Genomic DNA, 6,044 nt, shown 5'->3' with positions numbered 1-6,044 from the left:
CTAAAAGAATAAAAGGAAAGAAATGTTGAGACAGGAGAGGAAGCCTTTTTTTCTTTCTTTTATGCTAGCCAAGCTTTGAAAATGGATGATGACTTACGCCAGGGGCTATGTAGAGTGTTCTAGAAAATAATTTACATTTGCCTTTACAAAATGAATTCATCAAAGGTACTCTGTAGGAATTTGCCTTAAACTGAGATAGTGTCTGAAATAAAATAGTCCAGTCCCTTTTCACATCTTCTGTTGTAAATTTTGGATGTGATTCTGTAGAAATTAAGGATTTTTGCACAGGTGTGAGAAAAGCTCAGTTCCTAATTTTTTAAGATGAACTTCCTATACTACCATATGACTAAGACATTACCTCTTGACATAGCATTTTCTCTTAGACCAGCTGAGAGGTTGAGTTTACATCACTGTCAGTGAAGTAAAACCAGGCTTTTGCACAAGCAGAAGATCCCCTCCCAGGAAGAGACGGAGTGAGTCCTTGTAGGCTCATCAATAGGAAGGGAGCGCAGGTTAGTTCCAGTGAGATTTTTTTTTTTTTTTTTTTTCCCCCACAGCTCCTTTTTATGGCTGTGCATAGCAGGCGCTCTCCGAAGCGCTCTCAACTGTGGTTTGTGAAGATTCCCCACAGGTCAGACTTGGGGGACACACTGGCAGCCAGCATGTGTGCTGTGAAGGCAAGAATAGAAAGCAAATACTTCCCGTAATCACACGTCCCAAAATGACAGGGTAAAATGAGTACTTATGCTTCCACCAGAGCAGTGAAAAATGGGAAGATGGAAAGTCTGGACTCCTGCCCAATGAAACCAAAATTGTAAAAAAGAAAAATAAAACAAATGCTACATACACTCCCTAGAACTGACACTGCAATGTGGTAATTTTTTTCTCTTTTAAATATATACAGTAGACAAGCAGTAAATCTTCTTACAGCTCCATAGAACAGCATTATTTTTAGCTTTTTTTTTTATTATCGAGACAACCCTTCATAGCTCTTTCAATCTGTACCTGAGTATATTTATTTTTTTTAATCCACATGAAATTGCAGTCCTTATAAAGACCTCTAATACCTTATTAATCATTTCTGGACTATGTCACAAAGAGGCTTTAGGAAGCAAGTGTTCTACCCATCAGTTGATGTGCTTGTGAGGGCTTAAAGGATGCAGATAAAGGGCCCTTTTTCCCACATTGAAGATACCTCTCATTTTGCATTTTTTTTAAGTTTGATTTTAACTTGAAATTTGAAAGAAGTCTTAAGACAACCAGAGAAGCACAGAGCAGCGCACTCCCTTTTCGTGTGGTTCAGCCTGGGTTTAGATAGACTCAGGCCTGAGGTTCATAAAAGCACCAGGTGGAGGATTGTAAGTTCAGTTCCCAGGTTCAGGAATCGTGGTCTTGGTAACCTCCAGAAGGAGCTTTGAATACTTGTCACTGGTAAAAGGTACTTTTCTTCTGAAATGCCATTTTCTAAGGTCGTGCCATCAGGAGCCTGAACCAGTCTTGGGGCTCTGCAGAAAAAAGTTACTTGGGCACTACTGGAGGAAGAGTTACCACACAGCGCCGTGACTTCATTGTGCTTAAAATAAGACTTTGCGTCCTTTTCTTCCAAGTAAAAGTAGAGGATAAACCTCAAAGCACCCATTTTGTATCTACAGGTCAGCTGAGTTTAAGTGGTCCATGGTCCCACAAGTGAACAAGAAAAGCCATTTAGAATAGAACCTAAAAGTTCTGACTTTCAGTTCCCACTTGTGTTACTCAATGTGTGCTCTTCAGGGAGCAGGAACAGAACCCATATACTCTGACTTCTCAGCAACAATCTATGCAGATAGTTTCTGGAGACTTTCCTAGGGCTCTCCAGGCATTACGAGTAGCATGAAATACAGAGGTTGGGGTAGTTGCTTAGATTTGTTTTCGTCACTGAGTGTGAAAAGCCATCAGTGCCTGTAATAAGATGCTTTCAGAGCTTCTCATACTTGTTTATTTTATTGAATAGTTGTGCAGGTGACAAGGGTAATGATCTCTACAGTTTTTTGTTCCCTTGCTGTGCTCAGACTCCCAGCATTTCACCTTTTGTGAAATGTGCCTTTCCTGCACAGAAATGTTAAATCACGTATGAAAACTTTGTCCCCGTAATGTTTAACAGCCAAGTTCCCAAGTCAAATAAGCAGCACTAGCAGCGTTCTCACATGCTTCACTTGCAGATGCCATAACCGAATGCAGTGCAGTTGCCTGGAAAGGTAGTTTCAATCCATCTTTTTTGCTGTGTATAGGGTTTTTTTTGGGGTATCAGATAAGCTTATTCTTAAGAGCAAGCTAGTGTTGGTGAAATACGCTTGGCAAAACCTGGAGAATAAATAGAACATCTCAGTAGCGCAACTTGTCCTGGCTTCTAGTGTGCTTTTGCTCTGGTGCAACTTACGAGCTTTTGAAAATGCCATCCATCCTGCCTGAATTCTGACACAGAGAAACACCTCAGAAGGGTGAGAAAAAAGGCTGTTGATGAAACTCCTGCTTGGTCCTTGCCTTCCCCGAGTATGTTAAAACGATGCCGAGTTTTCCCAGTAAGATGTGTACTTGCCCAGTCCACTCCTTGTAACCCAGCAAGGACCTAATGGATGGGTCTGCATGAACTGCTAAGAAAAACAAGCCTGTTGCTTGGCTGGCACAAACCTGCTAGAGATGGCTCTCCGCTGCTCTGGAAAACGCCTGGTATCCATAAATTGAAATAGGTGGAAATCTTCAGGCACTTTGGTAACATTTTTACTGGTATATCTGTAGTGTCAGAGGGGTTTATTCTTGACACATCTTTTAAAGCAGAACGGAGTTGGTCTTAGTTTCCTAGGGGAGGGTAGTGGAAATTATTTCCTTCGGATCTTAGAAATCAATCAGTAGCAAAACTTGGAGTCACAAGCCCTTTTCTGTTTGTGTGTTCCACCCCTGTGTTCTCTACAAAAATCATCTTTCCTAGCCAGTTTACCCAAGGAGGAAAGTTTTATTGAGGCTAGGTGTCAGGCTAGGCTTTCAGAGTTTCCATGGGCTGCGGTGCAGAAGCGTGCGTTGCCAACAGGGTCTCGCACCTTTACCGCTCTCAGTAGGACAGTCGCTGCTTTAGGTGTTTGCCTAAATTCCATATTCCCTTGGAGCCTGTGAGTACATGTGGGCTGAGATGGTCAGATGATCATTTTTAAGAGGAAAAAAATATTAAATAGCAATTAAACAATAATTTGTAATGCAAGGCTCACGAAATTCGTGGGGAGACCCGGCTCACCCAGTGGACCCCAAGTGAACCTCAGGTACAGACCAGCAGAGCCGCGCTGCAGCAGCACAGACTGGGCTGCAGCTTTAGCTCTCGACGCCAGCGTGGGCATTTGATGCTGGTGGTAAAAACGTGCTCACTATCAGACTTTTGCTCTTTCAGTGTATTTTTATCTTCTGATGTCTGACACATTTTGAACCCAAGGAGTCTCTCTCCAGGGTTTCAGCATGCTTGTATCAGACCGGCATCTGGTCTTGTGGTTTGTGCCCCTAATGAGAAAGCTGCTTAATTTTCACACCCAAAGTATCAGATGAGACAGGAAGCCCCACCCTTTCTCATGGTGTAACTGAACTCAGCTCTTTGCATAAACTAGCAGCCGAAACAGTAGCCTGAACAAAATTATTGTATCTGTATCCTATCCTTAGATATACAGCTCCGCCGCCCCCCCCCCCCCCCCCCCTTTTTTTTTCCTACTCTGGTTATATGTGCTTTTCTAGCTGCACAGTTTTCAGTGGAGATGTTTCTGACTTGCACCCGAGTTAGGAATATGAAATTGAATTCTTCAGCTTGCCAGTATCCTCCCAATTATTTTTTTTAAAGAGACCTAAATAGATTTCTATGCGTTGGGATAGCTTGATAAGCATTTGGGGACATGAAAGCTTTAATTTCTAAAGATGCCACATTGGATGCCGTGATTTCTGCTGGTGCGGTATCCGCGCTTCCAGTCCACCTTTAAAAGGAGTGGCCTGGGCCAAGGCACAGACTCCCCAGCCTCATCAGTCTGCACTGAGCATCCTCTGTCCCTTTAACTGTCCAGCTCCTGCACAGAGCCCCGTGCAGTGGGTCACTGCACCTGCCCCCAGCCCCTCAGATGTTCCCAGTGCTGCAGTAGCTGCGCCAGCACCAGGCTGGCACTGCATCACTGCCTTTGGAGAGCAGAGAAGCCTGGAGTTTTTACTCTTTCACTCATATCCTTCACCACACGTTGTGGAAATGCATTCACACCTAGCCTGGAAAGGTTACAAACAGATAAACATATGCCGTTACCCTGTTTTAACAGAGATCTGTGTTTTCAATTAGGTTTTGGAATTGGATGCCAAACTTAGACCCAGATATGGGAAGGTTTTATCGGCAGAGGATAGATCAGAATTTGGAGCATGGCCTGCTTTTCTGAAGGTCCATTTCTGAGCTAAAAGTTCCACAGGCGAGGAGGCCTCTTAAATATTTTCAGCTCGTTTCACCTCCTCTTTTCCATTCCTAAGGCGGCAAAAGCAGCCCATTTTTCACTGCCACATGCATCACTATCATCAGCTGAACAACACAGCAAAACCTGGGCTGACAAGCACCCAGAAGTTTGAAGGATTTTAACACGGTCCTTGGTGTTTTGTGAACATGGAGCTGCACTGAGTGTTCGCCCTGCTTGCGGTGCCGGTTGTTTTTTTACACAAAGCAGAAATGCACGCATTTGGCAATACACACCTTCATGTAGGCTTAGACAGTCGGTTGCGTAAGACCGGTTGCAGTGCCGTTGCCATTTTGCAGGTTTTGGGCTGTGCTGGCGTTCGGTCCTTCCCAAGGACGTGCTGTCCTGTTTGTCATGGTCTTAGCTTATCCCTTAGCAGATAGCTGCTCGCATCAGTCTCGAAAAGGCACAGCAGTCACGGGACAGCGGAGCGAAGGGCGAGAGAACAGCCCTCAGCTGCTCAGCCCAGTTACGTAGTGTTGGAAATGAGGGAAAAGAAAGTGAATTACTTCAGCAAATGTATTTTGGTAGATCCCCAGGCACCAAGAATCATATCCGTGAGCACTCCCAAATCTTAAGAATATTTTCTGCGGTCATTTTCCATTTTGTGTTGCAATGAGAAGCAACATTCAGGTGTCGTGCTGACCTGGTACTGCCTGGTCTGCTGCTTGTGTTCGTAGCACGGAGCGCTGGAGAAGGCATGCCTTTTTCAGGAGGAGAGGGTCAAAAATTCTTTTTACTGGTCTCATGGTTTGTTACTGTAAAACTTAACTGAAATAGAAAATTAGATGTGACATGTCAAATGTGGCCCTGGTTGGCGAGCAGCCAAATTGGGCCGCTTCATTTCAGTTTGCCTTAAAATGGCTGACGTGACAGTTCACGTGCCCAAATTTCCCTTTGGAATGTACTTTTGAAATCTTTTTTTAGTAACTTTATAAATCTTTTTGTATCTGTTTTTCCTCAAAAATCAGTTGCTTCAGAAAACAGCAGCCCAAAAGCTGAAGTAAATGTTTCACGTAGCATTTCTGGGCCCACTTTGTATCGTGAAGTTTCTTACATCTGTGGACTGGAGCAAATGTATGTTAAGAAATCACTTTGCCCAGCGCAAAGCCCATTTGACAACAAATTATTAAGTTGCCTACAACAGAAGAAAAACCGAATAGCAAATAAGGAAATGTTTATTTCCGTCTTCTAGGGTTTGAGTTCAAGTTTTTTGTAAGTCATTTCTGAAGGTGGCAAAAAAGTTACATCAGATTTTCAGTATTTCTTTTGCAACTTTGTATGTTTCATTATTTGGCAAAGAGAGAAAATGAAATAAAATCAGCCATATTTGAGCCAATACCTAGGTTTGCTGGCTGCTGCGGCTGGGTTGGAAGTGTCAGAGTGGGGTATATTGTTGCCTGGAATCTGTCCGAGAGTGGGATGTAATCGGTGAGTCATACGAAGAGAAGATTTTGTGTTCAGTATCTAGTCTTGTTGCGCATCTAAGTAGCTTCCTATAGTTGTGAGCAAAGTTGTTTCTGCCTCTTCAGGGTCGGACAGCTGCGC

At 43.5% G+C, this 6,044-nt stretch overlaps 1 protein-coding gene and 1 long non-coding RNA gene across 3 annotated transcripts in view; one reads left to right on the top strand and one right to left on the bottom strand.

The window, feature by feature from the left end:
• Nucleotides 1-6,044, top strand: part of SKI (SKI proto-oncogene) — a 127,722-nt gene that overhangs the window by 106,593 nt on the left and 15,085 nt on the right. The window lies entirely within an intron of this gene.
• The window catches only part of LOC308061391, a 96,094-nt gene that overhangs the window by 87,056 nt on the left and 2,994 nt on the right, over nucleotides 1-6,044 (bottom strand). The window lies entirely within an intron of this gene.

The sequence above is a fragment of the Falco punctatus genome (assembly GCF_963210335.1).
Source record: "Falco punctatus genome assembly, chromosome: 3".
In the NCBI taxonomy this organism is placed as follows: Eukaryota; Metazoa; Chordata; class Aves; order Falconiformes; family Falconidae; genus Falco; species Falco punctatus.
Note: the sequence above shows the minus strand (reverse complement) of the source record. Positions and strands in the feature narration are given on the sequence as shown.